General features: G+C 44.8%; 1 protein-coding gene across 4 annotated transcripts in view; it reads left to right on the forward strand.

The window, feature by feature from the left end:
• The first annotated feature begins 2,663 nt into the window (after positions 1–2,663).
• Positions 2,664–24,894, forward strand: part of Gatad2b (GATA zinc finger domain containing 2B) — an 86,719-nt gene continuing 64,488 nt past the window's right edge. For all 4 annotated transcript variants that reach the window (XM_042681585.1, XM_042681586.1, XM_042681587.1 and 1 more), the window contains exon 1: positions 2,664–2,790. The gene's annotated coding sequence lies outside the window, so the exon portion shown is untranslated. The remainder of the gene's footprint in view (positions 2,791–24,894) is intronic.

Raw genomic sequence — 24,894 nt, forward strand, 5'->3', positions numbered from 1 at the left:
GCTGGTCCTGGGGTTCAGCTTTTTTTGGGCAGTCCTGGGACTTGAACTCAGGGTCTGGGCACTGTCCCTGAGCTTCTTTTACTCATGGCTAGTGCTCTACCACTTGAGCCATCGCCTCACTTTGGGCTTTTCCTGAGTAGTTTATTGGAAATAAAAATCTTAACAAACTTTCCTGCCCTGGCTGGCTTCAAACTGGACTCCTCAGATCTTAGCCTCCTGAATAGCTATGATTACAGGTGTGAGCCACTGGTGCCCATCTAGTTTATTCTTTGTGTAGCTGGGGTGTGCTCTCCCTCTGTCTGCGAGAGGCCTTGGACTTCCTAGTGGTACCAGCTCTGGTTGTTGGTCATGGGGCTTGAACTCAGGACTTGGGCACTGTCCCCGAGCTTATTCCTCAAGGCTAGTACTCAACCGCTTTGAGCCACAACTCCACTTCTGGTTTTCTGGTGGATAATTGGAGATAAGAGTCTCCCAGACTTTCTTGCCTGGGCTGTCTTCAAACTGTGAACCTCAGATGTCAGCCTCCTGACTTTTCTGCTTAGGCTGCCTTTGAACTGAGATCCTCAGATTTCAGCCTCCTTAGTAGCTAGGATTACAGGCGTGAGCTACCCCTACCTAGATGGAGAGAGAGAGAGTTGGAGGGGTCCATGTTCTACTGTTTGATCTTTGGCTGGTATTAGAACTTGCATTTAGTCTTACGTTCACTGGGCTAGTTCTTCACCACTGAGCCAGGCCTTAGTCCTGTATTTTTTGCTGGTCATTTTTTTTTTTTTTGGTCGGTCGTGGGGCTTGAACTCTGGGCTTGGTCGCTGTCCCTCAGCTCTTCAGCTCAAGGCGAGCGCTCTACCACTTGAGCTACAGCGCCACTTCCGGTTTTCTGGTGGTTTATTGGAGATAGGAGTCTCCCGGGCTGGCTTTGAACCGCGATCCTCAGATCTCAGCCTCCTGAGTAGCTAGGATTACAGGCGTGAGCCACCAGTGCCCGGCTTGCTGGTCATTTTTGGGGATGGAGTCTCCTGGACTTTTCTGGCTTAGAGCCTCAAACCTCCACATTGCAGCTTCTTCATAGCTATGAGTATGAGCTGCTGGCACCCAGTTTTACCTATCTTTATGTGGCCACATCCATTTTATTTTTTCCCTTTCCCTCCAGCTCCTTCCTCCTCTCTAACCTACTTCCTTCCTTCTTTCCTTCCTAAAATTTTATTGGGCTCTGGATGTGGCCCAGGCTGGTCTTGAACTCTCAATCCTCCTGCTTCAACTTCTGCAGTGATATGATTATAGGCACAGCACCTGGCCTGGTTTAAAATTTCATCTCCATTGCACAGTATGACATTTTAATGATTTGAAAAAAATGTCCTAGTGTGGCTAGAAATAGTGTTCAGCTCAAACCTCAGCTTGGTCACTGTCTGACCTTGGCAAGTTACTCAGCCTGTTTTCTGATACACTTGGGTTCAAGTTTCAGCTCTGCCATTAAGCATGTAACTTTGGAAAAGTCATATGATCTGTACCCCATTCTCCTCATCTGTAAAATAGGAGTAACAGTACCTACATCATAGAGTTAGGAGGAATAAGAATCTATGCAAAGCTCTTAGCACACTGCCTGGAACACAGTACTTTCCCGAAACATTAGTTAGTATTGCTCCTCCAACCTACAGATACAGAACTTGGCCCCTAACCTTAAGGTGCTCAAAGCAATGCTTCTGATAAGTACTCTAGAAACCCGGAGTTTAGGCGGGCCTAACTGCTTCGGGGAGGAGGTGAGGCCGGAGGAGCGAGGCCTTGAGTTGATTAAGAGGAATCGGGTGGGGGAGGGGGCGTGTGGGAGGCTCTTTCCTCCCAGTGAACCTAAACAGCCCCACAGAACCCAAGAGAAGGCGCTGCACACCGCAATTCACCAGTGAATTTGGCTAGTTGCCTTCTTCCCTGCTGTCCGTGGTTCAGTCACGACAGACCAACCGGAGGTGGTAACACTAGGAAGCCCAAGGCCTCTGGCAGACCGAGGGAGGCCACGCCCCAAATACACAGCAAGGCCCAAGCGCCTACAGCTACTTCTATCGTGAAATTCTTGGATCCTGTCGCGATGAAACACCGCCCAAACGTAGAGTCCAGCGCCGTCCCCCGTCTCCATCTTTAGAATTGAAAGAATAAGAGCGGGCCAAAGGGGAATCCCGATTTTGGGAGCCTGGGGTACGGCGGCTGCCTGGGGACCAAAACGTCTCTAAGGTAAAGTTGCAGCCTGAAGCGATTTTTTGACCCCCGACACTTAATGGGCTGTCGAAGACCCGGATGTGTCTGGGACTGGCCGAGGTACCCATTAACGCGCCCCCGCTAGACCATCCCCCCTCCTCGGCTTATGATTGGATCGTAGGAACGCCAATCATCACTTCTCCAGCCACTCACTCTCCAAGGGTGGGATGAAGTCCCAGTATCCTACCCTCTATTGGTAGGACTAAGAAGAAGCGGGCGGGGTGCCCGGCTTAGGTCGACCAATGGGCGTCGTGGCGTGTGGGTAAGGCGGAGCCGAGGCGCTTGGCAGCTGCCCAATCAGCGTCCTTGTTTGTGTGGTGCCGCCGCCGCCGGTGCAGCCGCCGCCGCCGCCGCTGCCCCCGTCTGTACCGCAGTGTCTGCTCCGCCCGCCCGCCCCGGTCCGGCCCACCCCCCTCCCCCACCCCTGCCCCTGGTCCCGTCAGTGGGGTCCGGAGCCCACGGTGCTGTGGCTTCTTCCTTCTTCGACGCCTCCGTCGCCTCCTAAAGAAGCGAGCCAGTCGAGAGTTACACCGCCACCGCCAGGTGAGGAGCTTTGGCCTAGGCCGGCCTGGCCGCCCGCCCGCTCGGGGGCGGTGAGGAGCGAGGAAGGGAGGGAGGCTGGGAGGAGGCTGTGGTGGCGGAGGTGGGGGAAGGGAAAGGTGGAGGGGCGGGGGGAGGGGAAGCGCCGCGAGCCGACGCCCGCCCGCGCGCCCCCGCCTTGCGTCCCCCTCCCCCCACCCCGGCACCGCGCGCCCCCGCCTCGCGCTCCCCCTTCACCTCATCCCCTCCTCCCCTCCGCGCGCGCGTGCCCGTCTTTCACTTCGGCCTCGCGCGCCCCCAGCTCGTGTCCCTTCATTTCTTCTCCTTTTACTCTTTTTTTTCCCCCCTTCCCTCGCGCCCCGTTTTCCCCGCCATCCCCGCTTTCACTCACTACCTCATGCCCGCCATGCTCCCCTTCTTGCCTCTTTAGCGCGTCCCCCTGTTTTTAAAAAAACTCCCCATCCCCCCCCCCCCCCGTCCCCAAATGGTGCCCTCAGGGTGCGGGGGCCGCTCCCTGCGCTCAGTCTCGTGTTTGACGGCGGTTGGGACAAATGTGAGCTCCTTGAGGGTGAAGGAAGCCCAGGATCATTATCTTTCTTTAGGGTAAGGAGACAGTGGAGAACCTTACCCCTTTATTTCGTTGTCCACGGTTTCCTCGGCCTCCCTTAGAAAAAGGGAATTGTCTCAGGCTGTCGGGGTACTTATCGTTTTCCAGCGATGAAACCACCCTTTTTCTCAGCTGGGATTCTGGGACACACTGGATCTGTTTTCCCGGTTCAGTGCTTGAGGGTTGATGGAGCTGCAACTTACCCTTCCTAACCAAACCGGGACTTAAGACTACTTTTTGCCTCCTTGGCTCTCAATCACAATAAGGAGCTAGTTACTCCTGCAAGGAGTTTAGGTGCCACTAGTGGCTCGGGACAGCTTACCTCTTCATAAAGGTATGGTAGCCTTTTGGGGTTTCATCCCCAGCACCAGCTTCTCTTCAAACACAAGACGTGATCTCTTTCAGCTGGTACTGAGATGAAGATGGAGATGGAGGCTTTACTGATAGGTGGCATGTGGATGCTGAGTTAAGCTGTTAAACAGTCCTGTCTACTGCCCTTTGGAGAATCAGGTAGTCCCTGATTCTTAGCGAATATCGTCTGATAGATAATAATTTAGAGGATTTCCATGTGTCACAGAGATGGGAATACTGAATGTATATTTCGGCGGCGAGAAAGCCGCGTTTTCAAGGCAGTCTGCAAAAGAGATTTGGACTAGTAGTTGATGGAGTAAAAAGGTTTTATAGGTCTATGTTAGAGAAGAGCTTATGCTCTTGTGATTTCGAGGATCTTTTTCTTTTGTAAAATTTATATTTTTAAGTGACATTCACAGTGAGTGCATTGGTACAAAGTAAAAAGAAATCTTTCCTTTCACCTCTGTCCTCAGCCATCCAGTCTTCCCAACTAGTGCATGTAAGTAACTTTGTTTTCTGGCAGTAGTATGGTGTCTTTATGTTGGAGATGAACCTTTTTGAAAGTTTCTTGCTAACTTTAATGCTCTTTCTTTGATACACATAAACTTTTCCTTGAAGTCTGATAGTCACTCTCATTCATACTTTTTGGTGGTGGAGCAGCCTTGAGAATATTGCCCTTTATACTTGGTCAGGAAAGAGGCAACTTCTGGAGATGTTTAAGCTGGTGCTGGGGAGAGGGTCAGTACATTTTGAAGAAAGTCTCACATTTGTTGGAAATGGTGTCACTCTGTGTGTGTGTGTGTGTGTACATAGTCCTTGGCTGTTTGGGGGTAGGCTGTGTCAGGGATAGAATCTTTTTGGGCATTTGAAGCAGATGGTTGTGTGAACAATTAGGGAACATTTGTCTGGTAGGGCTGTCATCTGTTTTTAGAGGAATGTATATAGTTTTTAGTCTAGAGTTAAAAGTCAATCATGGAAATTGGAAATCTGACCTGCTGCCTGGATGACCTAGTTTAAGAAAAAATTGAGGTTTATGGTTGTGTTTTTGTTTTTCAGATACTGGTTCTGGGGCTTGAATTTAGGGTTTGGACACTATCTCTGAGCTTTTTTTTTTTGTCGGTTGTGGGGCTTGAACTCTGGGCTTGGGCGCTGTCCCTGCGCTCTTCAGCTCAAAGTGAGTGCTCTACTGTTTGAGCTACAGCGCCACTTCCAGTTTTCTAGTGGTTTGTTGGAGATAAGAGTCTCACGGACTTTCCTGCCTGGGCTGGCTTTGAACTGTGATCCTCAGATCTCAGCCTCCTGAGTAGCCAGGATTACAGGCATGAGCCACCGGGGCCCAGCTTCTCTGAGCTTTTATACTCAAGGCTAGCACTCTACCACTTGAGCCACAGTTCCACTTTGTGTGTATGTGTTTTTTTTTTTTTTTTTTTTTGTAGTTAATTGGAGATAAGAGTGTCACAGGCAGGAGCCAGGCTAACTTTGAACTGTGAGCATAAGATCTCGGCCTCCTGATTGCAGGCTTTATAGATTTTTTTTTTTCCAGTTGTGGGGCTGGAACTCTGGCCCTGGGTACTGTTCCTAAGCTCTTCAGCTCAAAGCTAGTGTTCTACTACTTGAGCCACAGTGCCACTTCCGTTTTCAAGTAGTTAATTGGAGATAAGAGTCTCATGGACTTTCCTGCCTGGGCTGCCTTTGAACTGAAATCCTCAGATCTCAGCCTCCTGAGTAGCTAGGATTACAGGCGTGAGCCACTGATACTGAGCTGGCTTATAGATTTTTGTCCTACCAATTATTCCTTACTTGAGAACATTCTTGAAGAGGTGAGAATGATTTGTAGTTGACAAAAGTATCCATCTTTATGACTGTGGTTTGCTTCCCCTGACTGTGATGTCTCTTAACTTCCTGTTTAGAGGCATTGCAAATAAGGATCTGAATTGACGCTATATTCAGATACTTGTCTAGAAATAGTATTAACCAGGTTCCTTGGTCAGTGCTTTCATTCAAAATTCTCTAAGTAATTTTTTGTTGTTGTTTGTTGTGGGGCTTGAACTCAGGGTCTGGTCACTGTCCCGCAGCTTTTTCACTCAAGGGTAGTACTCTACCACTTTAAGCCATAGCACCACCTCTACTTTTCTGGTAGTTAATTGGAGATAAAGAACATCACAGCCTTTCCTGCCCTGGCTGGTTTTTGTACCACAATCTTCAGATCTCAGCCTCCTGAGTAGCTAGGATTACAGGTACGAGGAACCAGCACCTGGCCTCTTTCAGTAATTTCTAGTGTGTTTTTAGAACAGGGCCACAGGGTGGTGGAAGAGAGATGTGTGAAGAATTTTCTGAACTTAGCAGCCTTAAAATCTCGAAAGACTGCTTTTTCTACCTTTTTTTGGGGGGAATCTCCCTTCCCCTTTTTGCTTCTATCTGGGTCACACTGTACTCCCAGGTTGGGTTTTGGTTAGAAAACCGTAGGGTGAAAGGTGTTACTGTATTAATGAATGTACTCTAATCAAATGCTGGGACCTCTGGATTCATTTTACCTTTAAGCAGATAGTATTGTATATTGTATGTAAAGTGGGCTTCTTGTTTCTGTTTACTATTCCCTCCCCCACTCACCAAGCTAGAAGTGTATGTATAAAGAAACAACAGCAAGTGTTGTACTTGTTTTTAGACTCTGGAGTATATAGATATATATTTTTGAGGTTGGTGCTAGGGTTTGAACTCAGGGCCTGGGTGCTGTCTCATTGCTTTTTCCACTGAAGGCTCGCACTCTACCACTAGAGTCATAGCTCCACTTTCAGCTTTTTGGTGCTTAATTGGAGATGAGTCTCTGAGATTTTCTTGCTGGGGATGCCTTTGAACTGTGATTCTTAGATCTCACCCTCCTAAGTAGCTAGAATTACAGGTATGAGCCACTGGTGCTGGACTACTGGAGTACATTTCATGTTAGCTACCTCTTGGGTGACAAGCAGCCCCTCTGCATGTAACTCAAAATGTGTATGTTGCTTGGCTTGTTTAGAAAAATCAAACTAGATTTGGTGGTTAAAACAACTGCTAGAGAAATGGTAAGATTTGAGCCATATCTGGATCCTAGGAATTTTCTTTCCCATACTTTAAAGCCCTGCATCAATATATATCCAAACATAGTAGCCAGGGGCTGGGAAGGTAGCTCAGTGGTAGAGTGCTTGCCTTGCATGCATGAGGCCCTGGGTTCGATTCCCCAGCACCACATAAGCAAAAAGAAAAAAAGCCGAAAGTGGCACTGTGGCTCAAGTGGTAGAGCACTAGCCTTGAGCTGAAGAGCTGAGGGACAGCGCCCAGGCCCAGAGTTCAGGCCCCATGACCGGATCCCCCCCCCCCCCCCCCCCAAAAAAAAAATAACATAGCCAGACCTTTTCTGAGATAGTTAGGAATAGCCGGTAGGAAAGACACCTAGATTGACTATACTTCTAGTCCTGGTATAAAGCTGTCTACCTATTGCTTGAGGAAAATGTAGCCTGTCAAATAATGCCACACAAAGTTGTAGTTCCTCTGTTGGTGGCTAAGTATAGAAAAAAATACATACAACTTGTTTCTGTTGAAACGGACTGACTTGGAGAGAGAAAGCTTCCATTACCTCTGTTAGGTTTCTCTTCAGTAATCTGGGAACCTTTTTCTGTGGTACTGGTTGGGGATTTTGGAGACTTTGAGACAGCTTCTGTATGTCATAGGCTGATCTCAAACTCCTAGTCTTTACTGCCTCACTCACCTTGGGTGTTTCAGATTTGCATTACCACACCTGGCTTAATAGGTGTGATTTGAAATTGATTCCTCCTTGTCACCCATCATTTTAACCTTCTGCCTTGTATATATTTGAATTTTTTTTATGAGTTGCTTAAGTTCCTAAAGTAGGAGTGACCCATGTTGTTAGGGCTTAACCTGTCTGTTAAGATACTTATTAAAGCTTGGTACCAGTGGCTCACTCCTGTACTCCTAGCTACTCAGGAGGCTGAGATCTGAGGATCGCGGTTCAAAGCCAGCCCGGGCAGGAGAGACCGGGCAGGAGAGACCGTGAGACTCCTATCTCCAATAAACCACCAGAAAACCGGAAGTGGCGCTGTAGCTCAAGTGGGAGAGCGCTAGCCTTGAGCTGAAGAGCTAAGGGACAGAGCCCAGGCCCAGAGTTCAGGCTCCACGACTGACAAAAAAATAATAAATAAATAAAATAAATAAATAAATAAATAAAAATTACAGGCTGGTGGCTCACACCTGTGATTCTAGCTAGTCAAGAGGCTGAGATCTGAGGACTGTGGTTTGAAGCCAGTCCCAGCATGCAAGTCTGTGAGACTCTTATCTCCAATTAACCACCTAAAAAGTGGAAATGGAGCTGTGACTCAAAAGTGGTAGAATGCTAGCCTTGAGGCAAAGAAAAGCTCATGAGAGCACCCAGGCCCTGAGTTCAATCAAGTCCCACAACCAACCCAAAATAAAATTTTATAAACACACACATTAGTTGTGCAAAGGGAGCTTGAGTATGTGACATTTCCATACCATGTGGGCAATGTACTCCATCAGCTTTACCCATGTGGTCTTTAATACTGATGAGTAGACTGCTGAAGAAATCAAGGAAAATGATAAGGCCATATATATACCTGAGACATTGAGACATTTCTTGTTGCTTTTTACACTTAGCTTCGTACTTTTTTTGTGTGTACCAGAACCAGGAATTGAACTGAAGAGTTACAGGTATGAGTCACCTGCACACACAATTTTTTTTTTTTTGGCAGGGGGTGTGGGGGTGGGTCATGGGGCTTCAACTCAGGGTTTGGGTGCTCAGGGCTAACTAGCGCTCTATCACTTTGAGCCACAGCTTTACTTCTGGATTTCTAGTGGTCAATTGGAAATAAGAGTCTCACAGACTTTTCTGCCCAGGCTGGCTTTGAACTGGGATCCTCAGATCTCAGCCTCCTGAGTAGTTAGGATTACACCACCAGTACCTGGCTTTTTAAAAAATAAGGACTTTCTGAATCAGAAAGTCCTTTTCAGCCTTCTCATCAAAGCTTTCTTGGTCTTATGTCTTTTTTGTGAGAAAGTGCAGTTTGTAATTTTTAAAGATAATAGGCTGAAATATAAGAAGGATTTGTAATAGATATATTGCAAATGTGTGGGAAGGGGAGGGTATACATCATTTCCATCCTCCCCCCCCCCCCCATCCTGGGGCTTGAATTAGGACTGTGTACTGTCCCTGAGCTTTTTTTTTTGCTCAAGGCTAACACTACCACTTGAGCCACAGCGCCACTTCTTTTTTGTTTTTGTTTTTTTGTTTTTCTTTTCCTGGGGCTTGAACTCAGGGCTCAAGTGCTGTTCTTTTGTGCTCAAGGCTAGCACTCTTCCGCTTGAACCACAGCTCTACTTGGAGCTTTTTGTGATTAATTGGAGATAACAGTCTTATGGACATTAATGTCTGGGTTGGTTTGGAACCGCAGTCCTCAGATCTCAGCCTCCTGAATAGCTAGGATTACAGATGTGAGCCACCAGTGCCCAGCTGTGCATCTTTTATTGTACTCATGAACTTGAGCTTTTGTTCAGCTTTTTCTTCATAGGGCTGGAGCCATTCCTCCATTTCAAGCTTTTTTGCTAGTTAATTGAATACAGGTTTTAGGACTAGTCTGCTCCAGCTGGCTCAAAACCCTGATCCTCAGATCTCAGTTTTCTGTGTAGCTGGTGCTTTCTTTTTATCATTTTTTTTTTTTTTAAATTAAGATGACAGGACTGGGGCTGGGAAGGTGGCTCAGTGGTAGAGGCCCTGGATTCAATTCCTTCACAACACATAAGCAGAAAAAGCCTGAAGTGGTGCTGTCGCTCAAGTGGCCAGAGCACTAGTCTTGAGCTGAAGAGCGAGGGACTGTGTCCAGGCCGAGTTAAGGCCCCACAGCTGACCAAAAAAAAAAAGGGCTCAAACTTACAGCCATGTGTATGCAGTTTCTTTAGTATTGAGATGCAGATTCTTTAGTACTGAGATACGCACACATACACACATACACATTAAGCTTATAAAGTTTTGTGGGTTTTTTGGTTGGTTGTGGGGCTTGAACTCTGGGCCTGGGCGCTGTGCCTCAACTCTTCAACTCAAGGCTAGAGCTCTACCACTTGAGCCACAGCACCACTTCTGGTTTTCTGGTGGTTTATTGGAGATAAGGGTCTCAGGACTTTCCTGCCCTGGCTGGTTTTGAACCATGATACTCAGATCTCAGCCTCTTGAGTAGGATTACCGGCATGAACCACTGACATCCAGCAAGTTTTTTTTTTTTTTTTTGCAGGTATTGAGACTAGGTAGGCATTCTCTTTGAGGCATAACCCAGACCTAAAGTTAATATTTTTTTAAAACATTTTTAGTTATTTTTATTAAAGATATTTATTCATGCCGGGCTGTGGTGGTTCAAGCCTACAATGCCAGCTATTCAAGAGGCTGAAATTTGAGGATTGAGGTTTGAAACCAGTCCAGGAAGAAAGTCCATGAGACTAGCTCCAATTAACCACCAAAAAGCTGGAAGTAGAGCTGTGGCCCAAGTGGTAGAGTGCTCGCCTTGAGCTGAAGAGCTGAGGGACAGCGCCCAGGCCCAGAGTTCAAGCCCCACGACCGACAAAAAAAAAAAAAAAGAATAAATCAACTCTTTGGTGCAATTAATGTATTAAGAAAGCCGGGCACCGGTGGCTCACGCCTGTAATCCTAGCTACTGAGGGGGCTGAGATCTAAGGATCTCAGTTCAAAGCCAGCCTGGGCAGGAAAGTCCTTGAGACTCTTATTCCAGTAAACCACTAGAAAACCAGAAGTGGTGCTGTGGCTCAAGCGGTAGAGCACTCACCTTGAGCTGAAGAGCGCAGGGACAGTGCCAAGCCTAGAGTTCAAGCCCCATGACCAACAACAACAACAACAACAAAAAAAAAATATATATATATACATACATACATATATATATATATATATATATATATATATATGTAAAATGAGGAAGCCAGGCACCAGTGGCTCATGCCTATAATCCTAGCTACTCAGGAGATTAAGATCTGAGGATCACAGTTTGAAGCCTGCCTGTGCAGGAAGTCCATGAGACTTATATCTCTAATCAGAAAAAGCTGGAAGTTGTGCTGTGGCAAGTGGTACAGTGCTAGTCTTGAGAAAAAAAGAATCTCAGGGACAGTGCCCAGGCCCTGAGTTCAAGCTCCAGGACCAATTAAAAAAAAAAAAAAAAAAAAACAATGAAATTGTTGAGCTGTTTTAAAGAAGATGGTGTATAAGAGGAAAGATTTTGATACAGATACATTGTACATATGTATAGAAATGTCACAAAGAAACTTCTCTTGTAAAACTAATGTAGCTTTTTAATCTTATGTGGCTCTCAACTATGATCCTAGTTACTCAGGAGGCCTAGATATAAGGATCAAGGTTTGAAGGGGACCTGGCATGAAAGTACATGAAACACTTATCTCCAATTAACTAAAACTGAAGTGGGGGGCCGGGGGAGCCAGAAGTGGAGCTGTGGCTCAAGCAGTAGTACATAGCCTTGAGCATAGGAATACGCCCTGAGTTCAAGCCCCAAGGCCAATACCTCCTAAAAACAAATTAAAAAAAAAAAACCCACTAATGTAGCTGTTTAACTATTTTTGATGAAATGTGTGTGTGTGTGTGTTGGTTATGGGACTTGAACTCAGGGCCTGAGCTCTGTCTCTTAGCTTTTTTCTGCTCAAGGCTAGCACTCTACCACTTGAGCTACAGCACCACTTCCGTTTTTCTGGTGGTTTACTGGAGATAGGAGTCTCACGGTCTCTCCTGCCCGGGCTGGCTTTGAACCGCGATCCTCAGATCTCAGTCTCCTGAGTAGCTAGGATTACAGGTGTGAGCCACCAGCGCCCGGCTTTGATTTATTCTTAGAGTACATCATCAAGGGATTTTGCCATGATAGTTCAGATGTGTATATATTTTAGGGTGAATAATACTCTATTACATTCGCTTTTCTCACTCCTCTAGCAAGCACCCTGTTGGTCAACAGCTTTCACTGACATTCCTTAAACCATCTTCATACAGAATTTTTCACAATTATTCACTCATCCTTCTTTATTCCTCTCCCCTCCCTCTCATCCCTCTAAACAGTCCCATAGAACCATGTGTTCTGTTTTATATATTTGTATACATGCACACGTACATATATGTAAATGTGAATAAATGCATGTGTATACATGTCCACACATATATAACATATACATATACAAATGAGTGAAAATGTGATAGTTGCTTTTTTGAACTGCTTATGTTTTTTGTGTTTATATTTGCTGTTACTTGGGCTTGAAGGCCTAGATGCTTCCCTTGGTTTTTCCACTGAAGGCTAGAACTGTACCGTTTGAGCCACAGCTCCACTTCTGGCTTTTGGTAGTTAATTTGACATAAGAATCTCATGGACTTTTTCTGCATGGGCTGGCTTCAAACCACAATCCTCAGATCTTAGCTTCCTGAATAACTCGGATTACAGGCATGAGCCACAAGTGCCTGGCTTAAATGGGTTTTTTCTTTATTTTAGTCATGGGCTTGAACTCAGAGCCTTGCATTGTCCTTGAGCTTCACTCAGAACTAGCATTCTACCAGTTTGAACCACCGTGCCACTTCTAGTTGAATTATTGTTTTGTTGTTCTTTTTTTACATTACTGGACTTGAACTCAAGGCCTCAAGCCTGCTGGACTGTTACTCTACTACTAGAGCCATACCTTCAGCCCTGTGTTTTGCTCAAGTAGTGTCTTAAGTACTTTTCTGCCCAGAGTGACCTTAAACCATGATCTTCTGTTGTCAGCCTTGCAAGTAGCTAGGATTATGGGCATGAGCCATTGATGCCTGGGTTCTTCAGGTTTTTGTTGTTGTTGTTGTTGTTTATGTGTACTGAGGAATTGAACTCAGAGCCTCATGCATACGAGGCAAACACACTTAACACTAAGATGTTTTGAGTTCTCCATCCTTTATCTGTTGAATAGCTAATGAAAAATTTCTCTTTTTGTAGATTATCTTGGTTCTGATAATTGTGTGTGTGTGTGTGTGTGTGTGTGTGTGTGTGTGTGCGTGTGCGTGTGCGTGCGCGCGCGCACAACACATGCACACCCAGAACCATTTATTTGATGTAATCCCAATGACTTACTCCTACAATACATTATCCACACTTTATCTTAACTCTCTTGCTCTAACCATCCCACTAGTGAGAAATAACTAGTTTGTTTTGTTTTAGTTTGGTTTTATGGGGGTGGAATCTTGTTGGTATGGTGCCCATGCTGGCCTGGAATTGGGCTATTCTCCTGCCTCAGCCTCCCAAGTGGCTGATAACTTGATGCTGGCTAATAATACTTATTTTTCCACACTGAGATAAATGACTAATTGCACACCTCCTTTAAGTCTGCTTAAGGCTTCCATGAAGCTTTATTCTGCCTCTACTTAAAATTATACCTTGGGTGGGGCACCTGTAATCCTAGCTACACTGGAGGCAGAGATCTGATGATTATAATTCAAAGCCAGCCCAGGCAAAAAAGTCCCCATGAAACTCTTATCTCTAGTAAACTACTCAAAAAAGCCAGAAGTGGTGCTGTGGCTGAAGTGATAGATCGCTAGCCTTGATCACAAAGGGGCTCAGGGATCTGTGCCCAGGCGGAGTTCAAGTCCCAGGACTGGAACAACAACAACAAAAAACCCAACACACGCGCGCGCGCGCGCGCGCGCGCGCACACACACACACACACACACACACACACACACACACACACACACACACACACACACACACACACACACACACACACACACACACACACACACACACACACACACACACACACACCCCTTGGGTGCTTTTCTGCTTTATTTTCTGATACCACTTTATAACATTTATTTGTTAAACATATTGTTTATGCTGGGCACAGTGTCTCAAAGTGGTAGAGTGCTAGTCTTGAGCAAAAGAGCTCAGGGATAGCATCTAGGCCCTGAGTTCAAGTTCTGCAGCCAACTAAAAAAGAAAAAAAATGCTTATTTATTTCCCTTCTATGATGTGAGATCTTTGAATGTATAGATTCATGTCCATGGTTTTTATTTATTTACTTATTTTTAATCTCTTTTTTTTTTTTTTTTGTCGGTCATAGGGCTTGAACTCTGGGCCCCAGTGCTGTCTCTAAGTGGAGTGCTCTACCACTTGAGCCACAGTGCCACTTCTGGCTTTTTCTGTTTATGTGGTGCTGAGGAATCAAACCCAGGGCCTCGTGCATGCAAGGCAGGCACTCTACAACTGAGCACCTTCTCAACCTGTCCATGGTATTTATTTAATGTTTAATATAGTGCCAGGCATGTAGTTAATACACAATAAATATTGTTTATCAGTGGAAATAATAACCTGTATTTTTAACCTTATGTATGTTTGTAATTGATGAAGTATGAAATGTGATAAGCAGCTGGGAACTGGTGGCTTACACCTGTCATCCTATCTACTCAGGAGGCTGAGATTTGAGGATAGCCACTTGAAGCTGGCCTAGGCAGACAAACCTAAGAGACTTTTTTTTTTTTGCCAGTCTTGGGCATTGTCAGGGCCTGGGCACTATCCTTGCGCTTCTTTTGCTCAAGGCTAGCATTCTACCACTTGAGTGAGTCAGTTTCCAGCTTCTTTGCTTTATGTGGTACTGAAGATTTGAACCCAGAGCTTCATACATGGTAGGCAAGCACTCTGCCACTAAGTCACATTTCCAGCCCCCTCAGAGACTCTTTTTTTTTGGTCGTTCGTGGGGCTTGAACTCTGGGCCTGGGCACTGTCCTCAGCTCTTCAGCTTAAGGCTAGTGCTCTACCACTTGAACCACAGTGCTACTTCTGGCTTTTTTCTGCTTATGTGGTGCTGAGGAATTGAATCCAGGGCCTTGCATGTGAGGCAAGCACTACCACTGAGCCAACTTCCCAGCCCTAAGAGACTCTTATCTACAGTTAACCAGCAAAAAGCAAGAAGTGGAGGTATGGCTCAAGTGCTAGAGCACCAGCTTTGAGTGAAAATACTAAGCAAGAGTAAGAGTTCCTAAGAGCAAGCCTCAGTACCAGAACGTGTGTACACACACACACACACACACACACACACACACACACACACACACACACACACACACACACACACACACACGAAAGGAAAGAAAGGTGATAAACAACATAGAGTCATAAAATACTTTGCTTCATTGTGGTTAAAGATTAGTAGACTTCATATCCTGAAGAATTCAGTTCTCCTTGTGTTTGTTCATTACTAACCCTATCAAAAATCCCAGAGCGCAGTTTAAAAAAAAAGTCACTAAAAGTGCTATGGCAAAACTAATTGATAGAGTAAAAAATATTTTGAGGAAGTGGCGCTGTAGCTCAAGTGGTAGAGCGCTCGCCTTGAGCTGAAGAGCTGAGGGACAGCGCCCAGGCCCAGAGTTCAAGCCCCATGACCGACCAAAAAAAAAAAAATTAGTTAAAAAATATTTTGATAGCTGAATGCTGGTGGCTCGTGCCTGTAATCCTAGCTACTCAGTAAGCTGAGATCTGAATCACAGTTCAAAGCCAGTCTACAAAGGAAAGCCTGTGGGACTCTTATCTTCAATTAAGTACCAAAAAGGCTGGAGGTGGAGCTATGGCTGTAGTGGTAAAGAGTTTTGAGCAAAGAAAGCTCAGGCTGATGTCAAACTCTAGTATTGAGTAAAGAATTAAAGGCATTCATAACCACAACCTGGCTCCCTATCACCTGAAGTGCTGTACCACTGAGCCACAGCACTGCTCCTGGTGTTCTGATGGTTAATTGAGGTAGGAGTCTCACAGACTTTCCTGCCTAGGCTATGTTTGAACCATGATCCTTAGATCTCAAGTCTCCTGAGTAGCTAGAATTACAGGCCTGAATCACCAGTGCCCAGCTCATTTTTTCTTATATATCTTGTTAAGAGCTTTCTTTTATTGCTGAAGCCATAAATATTCTTCTGTAATACGTATGCTGTTTTTATCCATTTTCATCTGTAGGTGTAGTGTAGTGGGCATTGGTGTTTTCTTCTCATGAGTCTTCCAGGCAAATGTTATATACAGCTCAACCATTTTGGCCTTCATCTTCTTTTTTGTGTCCTCAGGAGAATAGCGCTGCTTCCACTTTTCATTGGTATGCTAGAAACAAGGGAATAAGGTTTCAATTTGTGAATGAACATAAACCCTTAAGATATGAACAAGAAACTTCCTTTCTTGGTGTAAAACCTACCTTTTTTATTATTATTATTTTTTATTTGTAAAACCTACCTTTACTTTTTTTCTGACTCACAGACAAAGACATGGATATCAGGGTGCGGGTCCTGGAGCTTGAACTCAAGGCCTGAGTGCTGTCCTTAAGTTCTTTGCTCAAAGCTAGTGCTCTACAACTTGAGCCACAGTTCCACTTCTGGCCTTTAGGAGGTTAGTTGGAGATAGAAGTCTCACTGGCTTACCTGCCTGGCTGGCTTTGAACCACAGTCCTCAGATGTCCAACTCCTGAGTAACTAGGATTATAGACAATAGCCACTAGTGTCTGGCTTAAACCTGTAATCTTTTTTTTTTTGTCGGTTGTGGAGCCTGAACTCTGGGCCTGGGTGCTGTCCCTCAGCTCTTCAGCTCAAAGCTAGCCCTCTACCACTTGAGCCACAGTTCCATTTCTGGCTTTTTCTAGGTATGTAGTACTGAGGAATTGAACCCAGGGCCTCATGCATGCAAGGCAAGCACTCTACCACTGAGCCAACTTCCCAACCCTGTAATCTTAAACTACTCAGGAGCATTGAGGTTTGAGGCCAGCCCTGGCAAAAAGTTTGTAAGACTTTAGCTCAGTCAGTAAAAGCTGGGCATCGTGGTATATACCAGTCATCCTAGCCACAAAAGAAGTACAAATAGGTGGATCAAGGTCTAGGTGGGCCAGAACATAAAGATGAGAGCCTATTTTAAAGTAATTAAAGCAAAGCTAGGCACTAGTGGCTCAGGCCTGTAATCCTAGCAATTCAGGAGGCTGACATCTAAGGATTTAGGTTCAAAGCTAGCCCAGGCAGAAAAGTCTATGAGACATATCTCCAATTAACTACCAAAAAGTTAGAAATGGAGCTGTGGCTTAAAGTGGTGCAGCACTAGCCTTGAGTGCAAAAGTTCAAGGACAGTGCTCAAGGTTCTGAGTTTAAGTTTGAAGATAGTCACACATACACAAAAATAAGCCTGATGTTGGCTCATGCAGTAAGCTACTCAGGAGGCTAAAATCTGAGGATTGTGGTTCAAACCCAGCCTGGGCAGGAAAGCCCATCAAACTTTTTTTTTTTTTTTGGTGGTGGGGCTTGAACTCTGGGCTTGAGCTCTGTCCGTCAGCTCTTTAGCTCAATGTGAGCACTCTAGTGCTTGAGCCACAGCACCACTTCTGGTTTTCTAGTGGTTTACTGGAGATAAGAGTCTCATGGAGTTTTCTGCCCTGGCTGGCTTTGAACCACAATCCTCAGATCTCAGCCTTCTGAATAGCTAGGATTACAGGCATGAGCCACCGGCGTCCGGCTGCCCGTCCAAGTCTTTTCCAATTCACTACTAAAAAAGCCAGAAGTAGAACTGTGGCTCAAATAGTAGAGTGCTACCCTGAAGCACAAAAGCTCAGAACAATGCCCAGGCCCTGAGTTCAAGCTCTAGGGACTAGCACCAAAAAAATTAAAAAAAATAAATTAATTAAAGCAGAAAAGAGTTTAGGGTGTGCCAAAGTAGTAAAGTTCCTGCCTAGTAAGGGTAGGGCTCTAGTTCAAACTCTAGCCTGGCCCAAAATATATGTGTGTGTGTGTATATGAATCAGTACTAGGGCTCCCCGCAACTCTTTTGGGGGGAGTACTGGGAGTACTGGTGGCCCTAAGTTGCTTGCTTGACTGGTACTCTAACACTTAAGCCACCCCCTCCAGCTCTGCTTTTTGTTGGATATTTTATATTTTCCCCTATTAATACTTTTTTCTTTTAATTTTATTATTATTATTATTTTTCCTGGTCCTGGGGCTTGAACTCAGGGCCTGCCTGGGCAGTGTCCCTGAACTTCTTTTTGCTCAAGGCTAGCACTGTACCATTTGAGCACCACTTCGTTTTCTGTGTGTGTGTGTGTGTGTGTGTGTGTGTGTGTGTTGGTCGTGTGTGTGTGTGTGTGTGTGTGTGTGTGTGTGTTGGTCGTGTGTGTGTGTGTGTGTGTGTGTGTGTGTGTGTGTGTGTGTGTGTTGGTCGTGGGGCCTGGACTCTGGGTCTGGTCACTGTCCCTCTGCTCTTCAGCTCAAGGCTAGCACTCTACCACTTGAGCCACAGCACCATTTCCGGCTTTTTCTGCTTACGTAGTGCTGAGGAATTCAGCCTAGGGCCTCATGCATGCAAGGCAAGCACTCTACCACTGAGCCACCTTCCCAGCCCCATGGTGTTTTTGTTTTTAAATTGGAGATAAAAGTCTCATTGATTTTCCTATTCTGGTTGGCTTTGAACTTCGATCCTCCAGATCTCAGCTTCCCCTGAGTAGCTAGAATTACATACATAAGACACAGATGCCTGGCTTTTCCTCCTTCCTTCCTTCCTTCCTTCCCTCCCTCCTTCCCTCCTTCCCTCCTTCCTTCCTTCCTTCCTTCCTGTTCAGGACCTGAACTCAAACTTGGTACCTGATGCTTTCACTCATTGATTAGCTGGCACTGTGTCCAATGAGCCATGACTTCAACCCCTCTTCTACACCTTTTTAGGGTATCTTAAATCCAGAATTTATTTTTCACAGTGAACAGAACTAGAATGTCTTTTTTCTTTTCTTTTCTTTTTTTTTTTTTGGGGGGGGGGGTCCAGTCGTGGGGCCTGAACTCGGGGCCTGGGCGCTGTCCCTCAGCTCTTCAGCTCAAGGCGAGCGCTCTACCACTTGAGCCACAGCACCACTTCCGGCTTTTTTCTTTTTGCTTATGTGGTGCTGAGGAATCGAACCCAGGGCCTCAGGCATGCAAGGCAAGTGCTCTACCACTGAGCCACCTTCCCAGCTTCTAGAATGTCTTTTTCTTAAGCGTTCACTAGCCTGCCTTTTTAACTCTTCACTTCCTTTTTTCTGTCGGTGGTGGAGCTTGATCTCTGGGCCTGGGTGCTGTCCTTCAGCTCTTCAGCTCAAGGTTAGTGCTGTACCACTTGAGCCATAGTGCCTGGTTTTTTGGTGGTTTATTGGAGATAAGAGTCTCATGGTCTTTTCTGCCAGGACTGGCTTTGAACTGAAATTCTCAGATTTCAGCCTTCTGAGTAGCTAGAATTACAGGTGTGAGCCACCGGTGCCCTGCTCCCCCAGTTAAATTCTTTTTTTTTTTGGGTCCGGTCGTGGAGCCTGAACTCTGGGTCTGGACACTGTCCCTCAGCTCTTCAGCTCAAGGCTAGCGCGCTACCACTTGAGCCAAAGTGCCACCTCCGGCTTTTTTCTTTTTGCTTATGTGGTGCTGAGGAATCGAACCCAGTGCCTCATGCATACAAGGCAAGCACTCTACCACTGAGCCACCTTCCCAGCCCCCCCCCCCCCAGTTAAATTCTATATAATGAATTAATACTGAACTGAAAACTTTCAAGGACTGTGTGATTGTATCTTTTGCGGTTATATGTTCGCAGTTGACAGCAACATGGAAATAACAGTTGCATCTTAAAAGATTCCTGAAGATTCAGAAGAATATTCTTCTTTTAAGAAAATTTTCTTTACTTATTGTAAAGATGTTGTACAGAAGGTTATAGTTACATGAGTAAGGGAATGAGTACATATGTTGTTGAGCATTGTTACCCTTTCTCCCACTATTCCTTCCCTCTGCCACATCTCTCATTACCCTCATCCCAAAGTTGTAAAGTTGAATTCCAATATACTGTCTTTTGGTTATCATTGTTGCAATGGGTCAAAAGAATATTCTGTAGTAGTAAAAATTTATTTGAGATCTAGATCTAATGAGTACATACATACTATATATACATACATATGATAAACTAGTATAAAAAAGAAATTTAAAAGTGTAGTTATTTGTGACTTACTGTATTTTGGATTTAATTGAGGACATAAAAAAACTGAATAAGTATTGTTAAGGTTCAGGAAACTATTAAGGGGAAGACAGGGATTTTTTTTTTTTGTTATTTAATTTAATTAATTTTTTATTTTATTGTGAAAATACCATATAGAGGGGTTACAATTACATGGGCAAGATTATGGGTACATTTCTTTTTTTTTTTTTTTTTGGGTCCGGTCCTGGGGCCTGAACTCTGGGCCTGGGCGCTGTCCCTCAGCTTTTCAGCTCAAGGCTAGCGCTCTACCCTTTGAGCCACAGCACCACTTCTGGCTTTTTTTTTTTAATGTGGTGGTGAGGAATCGAACCCAGGGCCTCAGGCATGCAAGGCAAGCGCTCTACCACTGGGTCACCTTCCCAGCCCAATGGGTACAATTCTTATCAAGCATTGTTGCCTCTCCTTAGTTTCCCCTTCCCATCTCCCCCACTCCCACCCCCTATCCCCCCCCAGGCCAAAGTTGTAAAGTTCGTTGTTTTTTTTTTTTTTTTAAGTAAAGTTCGTTTTTTGATATAACAACTTGTACATCTCATTGTTGCAATGGGTCCACCTGTATCCCTATTTAAACAATTTGTTTTTTCCCTTCCCCTCCACAAATTATACTAACATCAAATACAGTGACAGTGAAAGCAGGGGTTATAGGGGCAGGGAGGGACATACAAAGCAACAAAGAAATCATCTTATAAATATGTTAGAAACAATCACATGAAAGAAAAAACATTTGAATACTTATCTTGGGGTTCATTTCACCTGACATCAACTCATCTGACCTTTTCTGTTTGTCTCAGGTATATACTAGTTATTGCAAATAAGGGAAACCATGGGAGCTATGTTTCTTTGGGCCTGGCTTACTCTATTTAATGTAATTTTTTCTAAGTATTTCTTTCCATTTCCTAACAAATAGGGCAATGTCATTCTTTCTGATGGAGGCATAGAATTCCATTGTGTATATGCCCATCCTGGGGCTTGAACTCAGGGCCTGTACACTGTTCCTGAGCTCTTTTGCTCAAGGCTGGTGCTCTATCACTTTGAGCCATAGACCCACTTCTGGTTTTCTTTTCTTTTTTTTTTTTTTTGGGGGGGGGGGGGGTGTCCGGTTGTGGGGCCTGCACTCTGGGCCTGGGCGCTGTCCCTCAGCTCTTCAGCTCAAGGCTAGCCCTCTACCACTTGAGCCACAGTGCCACTTCCGGCCTTTTTCTTTTTGTTTATGTGGTGCTGAGGAATTGAACCCAGGGCCTCATGCATGCAAGGCAAGTGCTCTACCACTGAGCCACCTTCCCAGTCCCCCACTTCTGGTTTTCTAAGTGGTTAATTGAAGATAAGTTTCCTGGCCTTTCCTGCCCTCGCTATCTTCAAACCCTGATCCTCAGATCTCAGCCTCCTGAGTAGCTGGATTACAGGCATGAGCCACTAGCACTGGGGTACTCTGTTGTTTTTTTAGACAAGAACTTGGCTCTGTAATATAGGTTGATCAAACTCAAAATCCTCCTGCTTCAGCCTCTTGAACGCTAAAATTACTTATAGGATTATAGATGTGTATCACCATGGAAATTTTATCTACTTTTAAATTTTTTTCTTTGTGCTTGGTATCCAAGAAATCATTGCCAAATTCAACATCATGAAGCTTTCTCCGATTTTTCTTTTTCTTTTTTTTTTTGTCGGTCATGGGGCTTGAACTCTGGGCTTGGGCGCTACCCTTGTGCTCTTCAGCTCAAGGCAAGCGCTCTACCACTTGAGCCACAGCACCACTTTATTGGAGATAAGAGTCTCACGAACTTTCCTGCCCTGGGCTGGCTTTGAACCGCGATCCTCAGATCTCAGCCTCCTGAGTAGCTAGGATTACAAGCGTGAGCCACCGGCGCCCAGCTTCTCTGATTTCTTCTAAGAATCTGGGCTTTGGTATTTAGTCTTCAAGAGATTGATTTTGTACTTTTTCACTTTTGTCTTTGTTTTTGTTCCATTACTGTTGCTTGAATTCAGGGGCTGTAGCTCTCACTTAGCTTTTCCACTCACTGCTGGCACTCTACCACTCAAGTCACACCTCTAGTTCTGGCTTTTTGCTGGTAAATTGGAGATAAAGAGTCTCATTTGTTTGTTTTGGCTGGCTTTGAACCACAATCCTCAGATTTCAACCTCCTGAGTAAAATGATTTTAGGTATAAGCCACCGGTTCATGGCTTATTGTTTTGTTTCGTTTTGTTGGTTGTAGGACTTGAACTCTGGGCCTGGGCGTGCTGCCCATGAGCTCTTCAGCTCAAGGTGAGCGCTCAGTTATGTGAACCATAGCCCACTTCCCGTTTTCTAGTGGGTAATTGGAGATAAGAGACGGACTTTCCTGTCAGAGCTGGCTTTGAACCACGATCCTCAGATCTCAGCCTCCTAACTAGGATTACAGCGATGAGATACCAGCACCTGGCCTTGTTAATTTTTTTTTTTTTTTTGAGACATCTCATTAGCCCAAGCTGATATTGCACCCAAGATGCCTTAGCCTGCTCAATGCAAGGATTACAAGTATTCATCTCTATTCCAGGTCATGTTGTATTAATTTTTTATATCATATAAGATTAGAATCTAAATTCTTTGTATATGAATGTTTAATTTTACTATTACCACTTGTAAAATCTTCTTTTGTTAAAAAATTCCTTGACCCAGTATGCAAAGGTTTATTTCTGGTCTCTTTAGAAATCTGTGTGTCTGTCTTATTGCAAGAATCACACTGTTTTGATTACTATAATCAGATAATTTTGTAGCAAATTTTGAAATCAGGAAGTATGAGTACTTTGTCTCATTACTCTTATTCTAAGATTATTTTGGCTTTTCCAGGTCTCTTGAGATGCCATCTGAATTTTAGAATAGTTTTTCTCTTGATACAGTTTTTTTTTTTTTTGTCGGTCATGGGTCTTGAGTGTTGGGCTTGGGCACTGTCCCTTAGCCCTTCAGCTCAAGGCTAGCACTCTACCACTTGCCACAATTTTACTTCTGATTTTTCTGGTGGTTTATTAGAGATAACCCTGAACCTCAGATCTCAGCCTTCTGAATAGCCAGTGTTACAGGCATGAGCCACTGGCACCCAGCTCACATAGATTTTTTTTTTTTTTTTGGCCAGTCATGGTACCTGAACTCTGGGCCTGGGCACTGTCCCTCAGCTCTTCAGCTCAAGGCTAGTGCTCTACCACTTGAGCCACAGCACCATTTCCAGCTTTTTCTGCTTATGTGGTGCTGAGGAATCGAACCCAGGGCCTCATGCATGCAAGGCAAGCACTTTACTACTGAGCCACCTTCCCAGCCTCCCTCACATAGGTTTTTATATTGACCTAAAAGTCTGAATGGAATTCTTTTTTTTTGTCGGTCGTGGGGCTTGAACTCTGGGCCTGGGCGCGGTCCCTCAGCTCTTCAGCTCAAGGCGAGCGCTCTACCACTTGAGCTACAGCGCCACTTCCGGTTTTCTGGTTGTTTATTGGAGATAGAAGTCTCACGGTCTCTCCTGCCCGGGCTGGCTTTGAACCGAGATCCTCAGATCTCAGCCTCCTGAGTAGCTAGGATTACAGGCGTGAGCCACCAGCGCCCAGCTTGAAAGGAATTCTTTTAGAATGTTTTTTTTTGTTGTTGTTGGTCATGGGGCCTGAATTCTGGGCCTGAACGCTGTCTCTGAGCTCTTTAGCTCAAGACTAGCACTCTACCACTTTAGCCACTGCACCACTTCTGGCTTTTTTCTTTTTGTGTATGTGGTGCTGAGGAATCGAACCCAGGGCCTCATTCATGCAAGGCAAGCACTCTTCCACTGAGCCATCTTCTCAGTCCAACTTTGGTAGAATTTGATAGCTGACTCTAATTACAGAGTGTTTAATCTCATCTACCTTCTCTGGGTCATTGTACTTTTAAGTATTAGAGGTTTTTTTTTTTTTTTGTCCCTCCCACACCTGTGTGTGTGTGGGGAGGGTGTGTGTGTGGGTGTGTGGGTGTATGAGTGTATGAGTGTTGGTACTGGGGCTTGAATTTAGGGCTTGGGCACTGTCCTGAGCTTTTGTGCTCAAGGCTAGTGCTCTACCACTTGAACCATAGCTTTACTTTTGCTTTATTTTTGGTGGTTAATTGGATGTGAGTCTCATAGACTTTGCTGCCTGGGCCAGCTTTCAACTGAGATCCCCAGATGTCAGCCTCTCAAATAGCTAGGATTAAAGGTTTGAGCCACCAGCCCATCTAGGCTATTCATTCGTTTTAAATTAGTTTGCAGTAGTTATACAAAGAGAATTTTGTTACATTTCTATGCATATTTACAATATATTCCACTCATTTTCACCCTCCCATCACTCTTCCTTCAACCTTCCCTTCCTCTTTTTTTTTAAAAAAAAATTATAGAAGTGATGTACAGAGGGATTACAATTACATGAGTTGGTTAATGAGTACATTCCTTTTTTTTTTTTTGGTTGTGGGGCTTGAACTCTGGGCCTGGGCGCTGTCCCTCAGCTCTTCAGCTCAAGGATAGTGCTCTACCACTTGAACCACAGCACCACTTCTGGCTTTTTCTGCTTATGTGGTGCTAAGGAATCGAACCCAGGGCCTCATGCATACAAGGCAAGCACTCTACCACTGAGCCACCTTCCCAGCCCTACATTTTCTTTTGTACAGTGTCTTCTGCCCCCTCATTCTCTCCCAGTCCCCACCACCTGTCTCCACCCATGAGTTGTATAGTTCACTTTCATCTATGTCCCGTGAGCTACCTCTACTGCACTTTTTCACCCTTTTCCCTCGAGTTCTGTGCCCCCCCTTCTGAAAATGCATACATAAATACATCATACAATAAGGTAAAGAAGATAGAATTATCAAGCCTAAAACCTAAAAACAAAAACCCTTTTCTTTCCATATCTTGGAGTTTGTTTCAGGATGTCTTATTATTTTATATAAATATGAAGAGGCACTTAGGCATTGCCTTTCTGTTTCTCTCCTAAGATATCTTCTTTTGGTCCTACTGTGTTTATCTAGAATCCTGTGTAATTTGTCAGATCCCAGTGCATTTTAGATTTAATTTCTGCATATCAGAGAGAACATGTGCCATTTGTCTCTCTGAGCTTGGCTTACC

This window comes from Dipodomys spectabilis, unplaced genomic scaffold, assembly GCF_019054845.1.
Source record: "Dipodomys spectabilis isolate Male_0828 unplaced genomic scaffold, ASM1905484v1 ptg000069l, whole genome shotgun sequence".
Taxonomy (NCBI): Eukaryota; Metazoa; Chordata; class Mammalia; order Rodentia; family Heteromyidae; genus Dipodomys; species Dipodomys spectabilis.